Source organism: Megascapheus bottae, chromosome 1 (assembly GCF_031878675.1).
Source record: "Megascapheus bottae isolate mThoBot1 chromosome 1, mThoBot2.hap1, whole genome shotgun sequence".
Lineage (NCBI taxonomy): Eukaryota > Metazoa > Chordata > Mammalia > Rodentia > Geomyidae > Megascapheus > Megascapheus bottae.
Window position 1 is genome coordinate 102,421,973 of NC_143509.1, and position 15,584 is coordinate 102,437,556.

The following is a 15,584-nucleotide window of genomic DNA, read 5'->3' on the forward strand; positions in this document are numbered from 1 at the left end:
TTGCCCCTGTGGACCTAAGACACCAGAGCCAGCTTCTCCTAGGCCAGTTTTCTCTCCACTCACCCCTCCAGGGCACCAGAGAAGGTCATAAAATACAGTCCATTATCCCACATGGGAAATCTGACTTCATTTGGACTTGACACCTCATTTGGAAAAATATCCTGGAGGCACATCTGTTTTAGAAGGCTGGCATTGAGTTAGGTGGCAGATATTCAGCAGCGCATGTTTAAACTTAAAGGAGAAGAATGTTAAGATATTCTCTTCATGAGGACTTCTGGAAACCAGATTGAGCTGTCATGTGTGAAGACATGACTGCAACGCCTCAAATTAAACAGCTCAGAACCATACATTCCCAGAGTCATCCAATTCCAGGAGGAAACAGAAAGGCAATGGTATGATGAGACAAAGTATTTGCCAGAGTTTGGCTTTTTTCTCCCTTGAAATCACATCTTTTCAGTAAAGACAAAATAGTCCTAATTTAAGATGGTATTTTAAGGAGGAAGTAACACCCATTTCACCCATCAAAGACACCCCAAGATTACCAACTTAGCATGCAATCCAGCCCTGAATAGCTGTCTCCATGTAAAGACACTCAGACATGATTCTACAAGATGGTTGCCTTGACAACGGGGAGTGCCAGAGAGGATGCAGCAGGAACCAGAACCTAACTCATGGTAACCCACACTCTAAGCCAGCAGGGTTTCAGTCGCATTATATTATGAAATATAGTATTTCGTTTGCTTCCTTCTGTTAGGGATTAAACTGCCTCTTCCAAATTCATATGCTGAAGCTCTAACTCTCAGGACTTAACAATGTATTTGGAAACCCTGCCTCAGACAGTCCAGGCCAGTTTTGGTAAAAGAATCTTTGGCCTCCTCAGGAACTGCACTGGATAGCACTAAAGGCTTTATGTGGCCCCAGGGCACTGAAGAAAGAAGTGGAAGGAACAGATTCTGCCTTCCCATAAGCAATGGTGTTCGAACTCTTAGAACTGCCAATACCAAAGGGATTGTGGGGTTTCCTGAAGGGAAGGTGGGCCAAGGGTGACAATGACAATGACCTGCCAATATCTAGGTTCTTATACCTCCCTTGGGAAGAAACATGGGATAATTAAGATGCTACATATTTCTCTGCTTTAGCATAGATAGATTGATTCTCTGACTCCCTCTCCTTGGAGGGTCCTTTCCTGACTGCTGTGACTAAGGGTCCCTGAATTAATTACACGTTAGCGCTCATGCCTAAAATAGCTGATACAATTATGGAGAAAATGCCAAGTGAACATGCTTTGCAAAATCAGTGACTCTTTGCCCCCAAACTAGTCTTAATTAGGTACATGCATCATAAAACCAGAAGATTATAGCTTGGATCAAAGAAAAGTATGAGAATGATACATTTAAAAAAAAAACAGCACTTCTTGAGAGGACCTGGACTGTGCAGACGGTGTTATGTATGACTTATCTCTATTTAATGATACTTTGTGCCAGTCCTGGGCTGAGAGCCAACTTCGAGGATGTGGCAACCACGTCTGCTTCTCAGCACTTAATCTCTGCTTTTTAATTTTCTTCTTTTATTTTTGATTTTTTGGTAGTACTGGAGCTTGAACTCAAAGCTTCCCACTCTCTGCAGGGTTGTGGGGAGCCAGATTTCAGGCATGACCTCCCTACTTGTTGTTCCATTTCCCTCCTGGGTAGATTCCTGAACTGCGATCCACCTATTTTAGGCTGCCTGCCATTGCTGGGGTTTTAGGAGTTCAGTTGTAGAAGACTTGTCACTACCTACTAGCATCCCATTTCCTAGCTGAGACTGTCATGCAAAGGTAATACCTGGATTGCCCCCTCTGCCTCCGACTGCCTCTCCTTCTCTTCTCAGGCTCCAAGGGTCTGAGGCATCTCCTTCATGTGTTTAACACTTCTGCACGTTTCCACATGGTTGCATCCCCCCAGGGCTGCTCCAATCCACCTCATTTTAGACTCCTCTTCTCTACAGCAACAAGCTCAGTGACTTCAGCATTTAGCTAGGAAAATGCTAGCTGCTACAGTAAATTAACCCCCAAATTTCAGAAGTGTACTTCCTTCTGGAGGGCCGGCGGAGGAAGTGAGGCTGGCTGGAGCCCTTCCTCTACCCAGGGAGAATATCTGATTCCTGCCTGTCATTGTTTTTTGTTGGGTGTCTCCCCAAAACTGAAGCACCAGCAAAATGTTCTAGATGGCTATGAGAAGACAGGTACCTGGACCCCTCCAGGCGACAGTGTCGGGGGGCAGTGATGAAGCCCAGGGCCGTAGGCGACCAAGAGATGGCCGAGAGATATTAAGTGACATCACCATTACCATCCTCACTATCATCATCATCATCATCATCATCATCATCACCATCATCATCATCATCATCATCATCATCATCATCATTATCACTGTTACTATCAGTCCAATCATTGTCATCAGATAATCTGTATTTGTGCTTTAAATAAGAGGACCTAAAATGACAAAAGTAATAAAGCAATGTCCCCCCACATCACTACCTGGTCAGATTCTGACGTGTGTCCTGAGGACTCAATGGGACAAAATCTAAAGGTACTTTCCCTTAACGAGTTGACTATCCACTGAGGAAGACTTCTGCACTGAGGGATGAACTCTTCCTCTAGCTAAGGCAGAGCAGATGACTTTCTGGCTTGAAGGCGGTGGTTATGGAGCCAAACGTATGACACGTAGCAGAGTGTGATCACAAGCACGCCGTGTGACCCAAGGACACAGGCCACACAGAGATAACCATGGGGAAAAGCCACCAGAGCCCCCTGTTCGCAGATGCCTTACCCAGAGAATCATCTATGTATCCCCAAGTCTTGACAACCAATTGTCTAGGAGCTGTGTACAGTTTCTCAAGTCTAATCCTCAGCTATTTTACCCAGGGTAAAAGTGAAATAGACTCTCTGTGGGGGGAAAAAAAACCAAAACACCACAAGTGTGCATTCCAGGGTTGGGGGCAGGGGGAGGTGAGCAAATGTAAGGCAACCACATTTGGTGCCAGCCCCAGGCAGAAAGATCAGGTCCTAAAATGCCCCTCCAAAGGTAAGATGAAGAACGGGGCCTGGGCTGCAGCTCAGGGGGAGTGCTCGCTAGCAGACGTCTTCCATACTGCCATAACAATAAATCAATATTTTGAACTACAGCCCCATCCCTGTCCCTTTCCCACCTCCAGGGGCCCAGTGCTGGGTCCCAGCTGGATGATGGAGCAGCAAAGTAGGATACACACAGCCTCGCTGCCCACCTGTGGTGCCCACAGAGAAGGGCATCTCCCCTCTCCTCTGTCCTCTCCTGTCCCTCTCCTCTGCCCTCTCCCGTCCCCCTCCTCTGCCCTCTCCCGTCCCCCTCCTCTGCCATCTCCTGTCCCTCTATTCTGCTCTCTCCTGTCCCTCTCCTCTGTGCCTTGCCACTGTCTCTCTCCTCTGCCCCTCCACCATCCCTTTCCTCTGTCCCCCTCCTTCCTCCGTCTCTCTCTCTCATCTCTTCCCACTCTCTCCTCTCTTCTCCGGCCCCTCTCTCCTCTCCTCCTGCCCTCTCCATGCCCTCTCTGAGAACTACAGCTGACAACGAAGCAGCAGCAGCCACAGTACTGTTCTTCCTAGAGGAAAGGGCCTGTGCTTCCACGGACAGCCCACGATTGGGCAAGAAGACCAAGAAACTTTGAGGCAATATGTGAGAAACTATGTGATCATTACTACAAAAACAACTGTAATAAACTGGACAGGAATACATATGTGCAAAGAAAACCCTATGAATGCAGCTCAACATGCAAGAAAGAAAGAGCGAAATAAGACACGCAAAAAGGGGGAAAAATAGAGGGAGGAGTCAGGAAAGAAAGGACAAGATATAGGAGGAGGAAAACAGAGCAGAAGAGGGATGGAGAGATAGAAAGGGGAAGGGAATAAAGAAAGGAAGGAGGGAGGGAGGGCAGGAAAGGAAGGGAGAGCGAGAGAGAGAGAGAGAGAGAGAGAGAGAGAGAGAGAGAGAGAGAGAGAGAGGGAGAAAGAGAGAGAGAGAAAGAGAGAGAGAGAGAGGGAGAGAGAGAGGGAGGGAGAGAGAGGGAGGGAGAGAGAGAAAGAGAGAGAGAGAGGGAGGGAGAGAGAGAGGGAGAGAGAGAGAGAGTGAGGGAGAGAGAGAGAGAGAGGGAGAGAGAGGGAGAGAGAGGGAGAGAGAGAGGGAGAGAGAGGGAGAGGGAGAGAGAGGGAGGGAGGGAAAGTGGAAGCGAGAGGGAGGCAGTAGAGAGGTGCCGAAGGAGGAAAAGAAGAGAGAAGGGAAGGAAAGAAAGAAGGGAGGAAGGGAGGAAGGAAAAGAAGAAAGAAAAGAAAGGAAGGAGGAAAGGAAAAAAGAAAATTAAAGAGGAAAAGAGGGAAGCAGGGGGAGAGGAAGGGAAGAAGGGCGGAATGAGGGAAAGAAGGAAGGGACAAGACATGGATGGAGGCAGGAAGCCTGCATTGTGCACTAGTCAACCCCAAGCAATCCTGCATGAATGAGCGAAGTGACAGGTGTCCAGCAAGAGAAACGTGGCTCCACTGGTCTAGCAGCCATCAGGTGGCCTCCACCTGAATCCACGCAATCCGCCTTTGACCTCTGGGGGACACAGGCACCCCTCCTCCTGAGTGCCAGGCCTGTCTCTTGGGGACGCCAGCTTTCCCGCACTCCCGAGTCGTGGGGAGATGTGTTCTGTAAGGTAATTAAGGTGCACTTGAGTGGGGAATCTGCCATGACTCCTCCAGTTCACAGGTGAGGAGATGTCCTTTGGGCCATTACTTCCCAGAAACCAATTTCCCCCCATGGAACTGGGACAGTCCAATGTGTGAACTCTGTGTGGCGAGCATGCAGACTCCAGGAGAGATGGAGAGGATCTGAGGATGGGAGCCAGGAAACAAATGGAGAAGCATGCAGTGCGGGAGAAGGGAGTCTGTCCGTATTCAGCTGAATCAGATGTCTATGCAGAGAACACGCAGAGAAAATGACACGTCCTCACTCCTGAGTTAAACCATGCCTGGCTTTCCATCTTTGCATCTGCATTGTAACTTAACTCATTTTCTGTGTCTTCATCAAGCCACGAAGGAATCCATTTACAAACCAATTACACTGTTAGGTGCATGTTCCTCTTGGTGTAGCCTGAGGTGGCACTTCCAATTAATAGTAGTAATTGCTTTTAAACAACTTGGAGTTGAGGCCGCGTCATCTTAAATATCCCGTGTCACTCTGTCTTCCACAGTGGAAACTGTGCTGCCAACCAGCTCAACAGCCTGGAGACACACCACTAACACCAGGGAGAGCCAAGAAGAAAAAAAAGCAGGCAGCGAAGATCAAAACCTGAGGAGAGCAGACCAAGCTGGCCTGCCCTGGGACCAGAGCTGGGACTGCTGGCTTTGGGGTCCATGGCTCTGTGGCTTTACTGGTGGTGTAACCTTAAGCTGGTCATTTCTCCTTTCTGCCCTTCATGTTTTCATCTGCATACACTGCACTCACCAACTAGCAGGCAGTGAAAACCCTGAATCAAAACTCCTTTCTACAACTACTTAAGGATGATTTTTTTTAAGTAAGATAGATACATGAGAAATTGTTATCTGCAAACCCAGGGCTGTACACAAATGGCGTAGGTTCTTTCCATTGCTCTAGGCAGCGGGCCCATGACCGCGGCACAGGCAATGCTGGGAGACAGGGCCAGATTTGGTCCCCACAGTCCTCTCTGTCAGTTAGGACGCCCAGGGCAGACACCACAGACACAGCCCTGAGTAAAAGTCAGGACCCGGCCTGGAGTTTCTCCTCAAGTGCCCAGTACAGGGTCAGTCTGAAAGCTCGGGTGACACAGGCATTTCGGGGCAAAATGAGATACTGTAAAAACCGGAGAACACTGATTTAGCGACTTCTCTGTGCAAGGCTTTGTGCTAAACATTTCCTCCTTTAATTCATTTAACCGTGCCACGGAGCACCACTGGCTTATCATAGAGTGCATCTGTCTGGTTACATTTTATTCATCTTTGGGGCTTATTTACAGCTCTCTTTTGAGTTTCTGAAGCCAATGCTAGCTTTGTAGCCAACTGCTTGCCCTGTGAGGAGAAGGGAGCCATCGGGCAGGAAGAGGTATACCAGACTCCCCAGAGGACTTTGCATCTGGAATGTTCCAGTCTCCCTCCCTGCCCATGGAATCTGGAGAACATTCTGTCCCTGTGCAGGACGGCAGGGCAGACCTACAACCAAACAGTCTCTAGTTACTAACTCAGCGCGAACAACTACACTAGAATTGTTCAGACTGGAAGAGGGGCCACAGGGGTGAGAGGGTGTGCTCAAGGCTGCCTGTCCTAAATCAGGGGTTGTTATCTCTGCCCCAAGAGCAGAGCAAAGAGTGGGATCACAGTTCCTTTCTGATGGCCCTGGCTCCTCAGCCCTGGGATCCAGCTTCTCCTCGCTCCTCAAGCGAGCCTGAAGGTAGAGGGTGAAGGAGCTCCTCCTTCTCCTCCTCCTCCACCTCCTCCTCCTCCTCTACCTCCTCCTCCACCTCCTCCTCCTCCTCCTCCTCCTCCTCCTCCTCCTCCACCTCCTCCTCCTCCACCTCCTCCTCCTCCTCCACCTCCTCCTCCTCCTCCCTCTTTCCTCCTCTCACTCTTCCAAAATATAAGTATCAAACCAAAATTAAAAATACAAACCACAGAAATCGCTGTACCCTTCAGAGAAAGCAATCAGCCTTCTCTGGGAAGCCACGGGGAAGGATCTGGAGTCTGGTTTCCAGTGATACAGCAGGACACCCCCCGCCCCACCCTCACCCACCCACCCCACTCCAGAAGACCATTCTCACACCCTGGGCCATTTGCCAGAAGGCTTTTCTCCAGCGCAAATTAGTTCAGGGACATTTTGCAAGAAATAGGCCAATTATCCACTGGAGGCCACCCTTAAAATAGGTGTTTGTTTGTTTTAATTTCCCCACCCAAGCCAGCCCTCCCAGTGGAACTCAGTGTCTTTTATTAAAGGCGCAGATCTGGATGGCCTTATTCGGTGGCCCTGAGGCCTCTCTGTTCCTGCCTTCTTGCTGGTCTTTGTCAATTGCAGGGGAAATGACTCCTGCCTGTTCCCTGTGCTAATTATCCAGTGCATCTTTAACTCAGCCAGCCCTGGCTGTGCTGTGGTCTCCTACCCACCATCACAGGCCCTCTGAGGCAGCAGCGTGCGGGTGGATGCGCTGGTGAGGGCTGGCAAGCCAGCCTCTGGGAATAAAACATTTTAGCACTTCATAAATTTCTAACAAGGTTTCAAATTGCCGCCGCAGTTTTCCTCCTGGCAGCTCCATCAACTAGGGAAGGGGTAGGAAGAAGAATTCTAATTAAATCTACCGTGGGTACACAGGATTGGCCGCAAGACTGGCTACTGATTAAAGTATGAACTGCAAGGACCAATGGCAGAGGGATTTAAGATTCTTCCCGTGATTGCTTCACAGTTAAAAATGAAAAAATATAGCCTTGTAATTCCCTTCCCTCTCTCCCTCCCTCCCTCCCTTCTTTCCTTCCTTCTTTCCTTCTTTCCTTCCTTCTTTCCTTCCTTCCTTCCTTCCTTCTTTCCTTCCTTCTTTCCTTCCTCCTTCTCTAATTGTTTCTTTCTTTCCTCTTTCCTTTCTGTCTTTCTGTTTACGCTTCACTGATTGTTCCGAAGGGTTTCACTGGAAATTTCCACAGGTGCACACAGCTCTTTGTGAGAAAGTCCCTCCCTCTTCCTACCCTGTCAACGCCCTGTCTGGTGGTTTGCTTCTTGCAATCTCAGAATGGATGGGTGGAATGTACTTCTGATCTCCTCACCACTCCAGCAGTGTCCTCTCCCTCCCGGGAGCCCCCAGGGCCACCCTTCACACTCAGGTTCCGTGATTATCAGACCATACCTGGATTCTGCATCTGAACAAAAACATACGATATTCACCTCCCAATTCTTATGCATTTGGTATGTAACTTACATATGTCCAAGAACAAAATACCTATTAGTCACAGAATTGCTGATATTTGAACTTTTATGGGAGGAGGTGGCAAGTACTGGGGCTTGAACCCAGGGCCTGAAACATTGTTCCTCAGCTTTTGTGCTCAAGGCTAGCACTCTAAAATTTGAGCCACAGGCTTTGTGGTGGTCAACTGGAGATGAGTCTGGTGGACTTTCCTGCCCCAGCCGGTTTCCTCAGCTCTCAGTCTACAGAGTAGTTAGGGATTACAGGCATGTGCTATTTAACCTTCTTAAACCAGAAGATATAATGACAGGTGGCAAACCAAAATGAGGGAGACGCTGTGAAGACATTGAGTAACAACACCGAGACTTAATTATCATCTGTTAGGCAGACCACTTCAAATTCTTTCCCTATTTGGTATTTCCCTAGATGACATTTATTGCAAGAAATTTGGCATTGGAGAGTTAAACATCAAATGGAGAGACAGGGCCACCATGGCCTCATCTCCACATCTCAGATGCCACGAATCACCTAAAAATCAATTTGGAAACAGCAAACCACAAACAACCATCTTAATCTGTGGCTCTTTTATTTTTGGTAACAGAAAGGATTCTTCAGTAGGAAAAATAAGACATGAAAAATTGGTCCTGGGAGAGGGAGAGAGAAAGGAGAAATCACAAGGCCATTTCAAGGTCAGAGGGAGGGGTACGGAAGAATGAAAAATAAAAACGTAAATAACATTCAGAAGAGAACACTCCATTGGGTGCCTGTGACACACACCTGTAATCCCAGCTTCTCAGGAGAGCTGAGAGCTGAGGATCATGGTTCAAAGCCAGTCCAAGCCGAAAACTCCATGAGACTCTTATCTTCAGTTAACCACCAGAAAACCAGAAGTGGAGCTCTGGCTCACAGTGGTAGAGGACTAACCTTGAGTGAAAGAACTCAAGGACAGAACCCAGACCCTGAGTTCAAGCCCCAGAACCGACCAAAAAAAAAAAGAAAAGAAAAGAAAAAAGAAAGCAGCCTTCCTTTCTCTCCAGGTTCAACAGGAACCCATTGCTGCCTTCATCCAGGATGAACCTACACTAGCGGCAACTCAGCCTGCAGTGGGGGAGAGGCCGGTAGTGGGTTGCACAGGGAGGTGACAAGGAAGGGGGCTGCTTCCCCTTGCTGACCCCTCCTTCCTCTGCAGCCTGAGAGTGATCTTCCTTCCCAGACACACATCAGCACGCTCCTGGAGCAGAGAAGAAAGAACACCACATCCTGCAAAGGAGGTGGCTCGCTCTGGGAACAAACACTCTCTGTAAAAAGTAAGAGCACCTCCGCTAGTGGAGGGAGGGCACCAGCACAGCGAATGCAGGGCTGGGGCCGCTCACCACCACTCACCCCTGCTCCCCATTGCAGGGCGACACAAACTGGCTGGAATCCACAGCTGCCTCACTAACATTTGGCCCTGGGCTTCAGAGCTAATTGACAGGATGAACGGTCAGACATTCTGGACGACTCAGAAGCAGAGCGTGCAGGGATCCGACATGGCCAGTTTGGCCAATTATAATCCTGGGGGACTTTCAAAGCTACCAGGGTACCAAGGAACCAAACCCAGGCTCGGAGTGCAAGGCCCCACCCACTTGCTGTAGGCAGACGTCAGAGCTAAAACTTCATGTGATGATAATGACCTCTGGCCTGGGTCTCCTCATCCCAGGTAACTGGCCAGCACCAGCCCCCGTCCTCACCTCTCCCCCAGCTGGTGGTCCTTGGGACCGGCCAACACCAGTTCCCACCAGTTACAACAAGCAGAAAGCACTGGGAGGCAGAGCAGTGGTTTCCACGGAAGACAAGGTGTAACTCTGGGGAGCATGGCAGGAAGCAATGCACACAGAATCACTTGGAAGTGTGCGTTGAAATGCAGAGTGGGGGACCAGGAGTGTGGCCTAGTGGTAGAGTGCTTACCTAGCAGGCACCAAGACCCGGGTTCAAGTCCTCAGTACCACATACAGAGAAAAAACCAGAAGTGGTGCTGTAGCTTGAGCGGCAGACCACTAGCCTAAAGAAAGCCTAAGGACAGTGCTCAGCCCTAAATTCAAGCCCCAGGACTGGCAAAAAAAAAAGGACTACTTTCCTTCGATTTATTCATCCAGCAGGGTCATTTCCTGAGGTTTCTCCATCAGGTCAGAGTCTGTATTACTCAAGTCCTGGACCCAGACAATTCAGAACACACTGCCCTTTGCATCTTGTAGCATGGCAGAGGATACCAGAGAAGAAACACCAGGTAGCCCTGAGCACCAGAAGCAAGCCAGATGCTTCTCTGAAGCTTCTGTACACTTGAACTCACTCAAAGAAACCAGTGTGAGGCAGATGGCATCATCAACCCACTGTACAGATGAGAAAACCAAGGCAGGCAAGGCAAGCCACACAGCCCAAACCACACAGCTGGAAAGAGACAGAAGCATCAAACCTTGAGATTCCCAAAACCAAATTAGGAAACTGTTTCATGTTAATTTGTACTAAAAGATGTCAGAAGCAAAAGTAAAATGGAAAAAAAAGTAAAGAAGAGAGGTAGAAAGGGACTTAATGAATCTCTGGGCATTCTTTTCTTTTGGAAACAGCCAGAGAATTCAGAATGCCCAGGAAGGAATAATGTAGCCAGTTGGACTGCACCAAAGCTGAGCTGGCTGGGGGCAGGGGGAGGGGGGGGTGGAAAGCCCTCGTCCCCTCCCAGCCACAGCTCCTAGGCCGGCTGGGTCCCCAGAGAGCACCAGCAGTGGATGCTGTATCTCCCCAGGTAGACAAAGTTGGCAGAAACACGACTGTGTGAGTTTGATGCTGAGACACTGGCCATCTAGTGGAGAAAGAGTGGCAGAAGTCTGCTGGCAAAGGACTACTTGGAGATCGAGCTTTATCCGCTGTGCCCAGAACACCCCTGCCAGCCCAGGGACCCAGACATCCTGCAGGACAGAGTCCACTCACCTGCACATGCTGTCACTGCACTGGGAAAAGGGTGGAAAATGACCTGGAGCCTCAGCCACCACCACGACACCTTCCCTGTGTCCTCTGAAATGTGGTGCTTTGTAACCACAGCTTCACGCACACCTATACGAGCTGTTTGCTAGGAGAGTGCACAGATTTTCCTCTCTGCACTTGCAAGAGGGAATGGGGGGAGGTTTCCAATCCTACTTCTACAGGAAACACTTGCCCGGTTGGTGAGGGGTGCCAGAAGCTGCCCACTCTACTTCTTTCCTCTTCCATGCCTGGCCATCTCTGCCTAACCACAGCTCCAAGGATATCAAGGCCCACAAGGTAACAAAGCTAGCCGAGCTCTGGCAGCTCACGCCTGTCATCCTAGCTGCTCAAGAGGCAGAGATCTGAGGCTCACAGTTCAAAGCCAACCTGGACAGGAAATCGGTGAGACTCTTATTTTCAATTAATCACAGAAAAAAAAAGCAGTAGCGCTGTGATTCAAGTAGTAGAAGGCTAGCCTTGAGCAGAAGGATCTCAGGGACAGTGTGTAGGATGAGAGTTCAAGCCCTTCCAAGTAGATACACCAGAAATCCTACCTCCATTATCCAGTTAATTTAATTTTACACACGTTTTATTTCCAGGGACAATGGAAAGGTGATACACACAGGGAAAATTGGAGTTTATGACATAATCCTTACGTGAATGGGTTTTTATTACTTCATAAAATAGGGCTCTGTTGGGGGATAGAGGTCACAGGTATTCCTGATTCTACACAAATCGGCACCTTTGAATTAAGATGGATGCGACTGACACTGAACTTTCATAGTCAAAACTGATGAGCTGTCCCGTGGTGGCAATACAAATCAGCTTCCTCATTTGTTTATAATGGTTAGCTAGACATAAATTAAAAAATGAAACGGTTCAGTGTCCATTGTTCTCATCTTCCTCCGGTCAGTTCTGCATTCCCATTCTTCCTGAGTCCCGTAGGCAGGGGCCCCAGGCCCTGGGCACAGCCCCTACCCTGTTCATCTCCCCGTCCAACAGCCTCTCCTGCTGACCTGCAGACACGCGGAGGAGTGGTGCACATCGGTGTGTTTTGCAGCATGCCCCCCTTCTCCAGAGCAGGTGTCCACCCCCTTGCTGACCAGAGTCTCAGCACAGGCCTGTGCGCACTCCCTGAGCCCAGAGACGTTTCCTCCTAACGAGAGGCAGGCCGGGCGACGCTGCAGGGTGCCCCCTGCTCTGTCCACAGGAAGCCAGCCTCGCATCCCAACTGGCCCCACAGCTACACCCCAGAAAAAGTCCTGCAGGAAACCCTGTGTGCACCAGGCCCCTCAGGCCAGACGGACCCCTAGGGCATGGAGAGGGCTGCCCACACCCCTGTCCAGACCACCCTCCCACGAGCGCCTTCCCCAGCTCCACTTCTGGGGAGCTCTGAGATGTGCCCAGAGTGCGACTCGAGCCTCTTGGTATTTGCCAGAGAACTTGCCTACCTGGGCTCATAAACAATACTCCAAAGCTGTCTCCTGGCTCTCCCGGGGCTTCTCTCTGCATTTCCTTCTCCTTTCTCTTATTAGCACATCAGTTCCTAGAAGAGGAGCTCATCCTAAACGCAAGGTGTTGCCTCTCATCCTCGCCTAATCACACCTGCAAAGATCCCAGCCCCACACTGGGCTCACCCACTGAACTGTGGGGTGGATGTGGGAATGTGGGGAACGCCATTCTGTGACTCGTAGCACCAACAGAAGACACTGAAGCAAAGTGCCTGCTAGAGTTGACGCGGGCCTCTGAGCTTTCCCCTGACCACATAGAATAGCCTTTTGGGCCAAGTTATTGTGGTGGACAAGCGACGTGGCTGAGACTTGGACAGGAGGGGTGTTCCATTAAGTTCTTCTCCCTCTGTGTAGGACAAGCTTGGAAGCCATCGCCTAACGAAGGGAACAGCTGGGTCTGGGTACCCGGCAGCATGAGGTGATGTGTTGGCTGTCAGCAGCAGTTGTTTGGAGAAGACAGATGCCCGGCTACCAGGGGACCCGAGAGGAGCTGGATTCAGGTACAAACCCACTACTGGGAAGGCAGCCATGGTACCCTGGGAAGTGATCTTGGGCTGGGCCCTTCCCACTGGGAATAAGGGCAGCGTGCCCGCTGAGACACTGCCCTGCCATCGGATGGGCACCGAGAACTGCCAACCACAGTTCCCCGCCTCCCTCACACAGGACCGCCGTCCTGTCACTCTGTCCCCACGAGAGCTCCCACTCTCTTTCTGAGATTTTTATTAAGAGCAGGACCACATCCACGCGATAAAGGGAAAGAGCAAGAATGCCTCCTGGGAGCAAAGTAAAAGAAGTGCAGGTGGCAGCTGCTATGCTAAGCCGGAGGGGTGCCAGGAAGACATGGGGATGGGGTCTGCAGCCCTACCTGGGGCACCAGAGGCCTTCCAGGTCCATTCCCAGGTCCGGAGGCCCCGCTGGGCGGGTCACCTTCTTCTCTCATCCTCTTGTCCGGACCCCACAGTGCATGCCCACAAACTGTGCTCATGGGAGTCAGGTTTACTCGCAAGAAGCTATGAAGATAGGAGTAGTGTGACCGTATGAAACCACATACAAATGTGAGCCAACATTGGACATAAATACAGCATCTTTACACCAGAACCCACACCACTGAAGACACAGCCCTTTCTCCTCTTTCGGATGAGCCTGTCACTTGGTCTCCACGGCTTGCTCAGTAGGTTCAGCTCAGATCTGATGTCTTCTAGGGAAGTGTTGAGACAGACCACCCAAGCTTTCCTGCTGTCTCCCATCTCTCACCCACCTCTGTGTTCACTCACTCAGTAGGAACTGGGGATTAAAATGCCAAACAAAACTCTATAGCATGGCGTGGTGGCATTTATGCTTGTGGATGAGGCAGATTTCATCACATGATCATGAACAGAAAAGTAGAAATCTCATCTCTGATAAGCTTCACAGAAGACAGATGTTGACAGAAGAGAAAGATGTGAGCTTCTAGGCTGGAGTGTGGGTCAGGGTTGGGGAAGCCAGGGAGAAGACCTTGTCAACAGAGAACACAGAGTAAGACGCAGGGAAGCACAGGGCATAGTTAGAAGCAGAGCTCACTGAAAGCAAGATGGAGCCTGAGTCAAGATGAGCTGAGAATCCATCTCATACTCCCAGTCCACTTTGCTTTACTGGGTTTTACTCATTTCTCATTTCTCCAAGCTGGCCTCCTATCAAGATCTTCCTGCTTCTGCTGCTGAGGTAGCTAAGATACCAGGCATGTGACTGTCATGCTAAATACTCTTTAGAAAAGATTATTTTCTTGCGCTATGTGTTACATATTATTACAAATACCACATGTAGAATTCACATGTATTTTGATTTTGTAAAATTCATTGAAGTACAGTAAGTCCTTCAGATTTTTGTCATGTGTAAGGAGACCTCTGCTATAAGACTTTGTAAATTAAAATGTGGTTTTCTAGTATTTGTGGTCCACATTTAGATATAAATGATCGATTATATTGATAAATGACTTCAGAGTACAGATTGGGGGGGTTGGTAAATAATAACTAGTACTCCCAGCTTTATTCACTGAAGGCTCATCTCTCCCAGACAGACTGGAGCCAATTTTTGTCACTTAATAAATCCCCACATGTACTTGAACTTCTCTCTAGATTTTCTGCCTCTGCACACGGGATAATATTGTGTTCATGCCATAGTTTTTCTTCTACTATTCATTCCTGCATTCTCCCAGATGCATTTAGACTGGGGCTCAAATCCCAGCTCTTCCACTTACCAGGGAACCTACTTGGTTATCTCCACCTTCTTCCCATCAGAGTCCCCATACACAAAGTAGATGTGACTGGAACTAGAGTTCCTTTGAAGAGTAAGTATTACTGCAATTTAACACAACAGCACTTGCTGATTATGAGTTGTTGTTGTCACGACTCTTTTCCTGTTGGCACCGTGGTGCTGTTGTTCTGGGTATTTTCCTAAGGGTAGTTATGAAGTTCCGCATCCAGTCCCACGAGGGATTGTATTTTAGCTGTGTAACATGGTAAGTTGTCCACTGTTTGCGACTCCTTAGTCTCCTTTCCTGCATTGCTCCTTGTCTGGATTTAAGATCTACTATTCCATGTTTTCCTGCTAAGTGTTTCCATTTCATAACCACATCTCTGAATTAGTACAGCCTTAAAAGCTCAACGGTTTTGCTAACTACTATTCCCTCCAGATCTGAGCTTCATTGGGTGTCCTGGTTAATACATCTCTTGTCTGTGTTTGATTGAACTATGTCTCTAAGAATTCATATGCTGAACTATTCAAAAAGAATCACACTCATTACCTGACTTATGGAACTGTAACTCCTCTGTATATCATCTTCACAATAAAACTTAAATTACAAAAAAAGAACTCACATGTTGGGATCCTAATCCCCAGTACCTCCACAAATGGGACATAAATGTGGAGTCAGGGCATATAAATAAGAAATTAAGGTGGCTAGGTGCCAGTGTCTTACCCCCATAATCCTAGCTCTTTGGAGGCATATATTGGGTCGATTCAAGTTCAAGGCCAGATGGAGGGGAAAATGTTTGTGATATCTCATCCCGACGGGAAGAGCTGGGCATGGGGTACAGGTGTATCCCCCTAACTACAGCACAATCAAGATCAAGGCCGGTCTGGGTG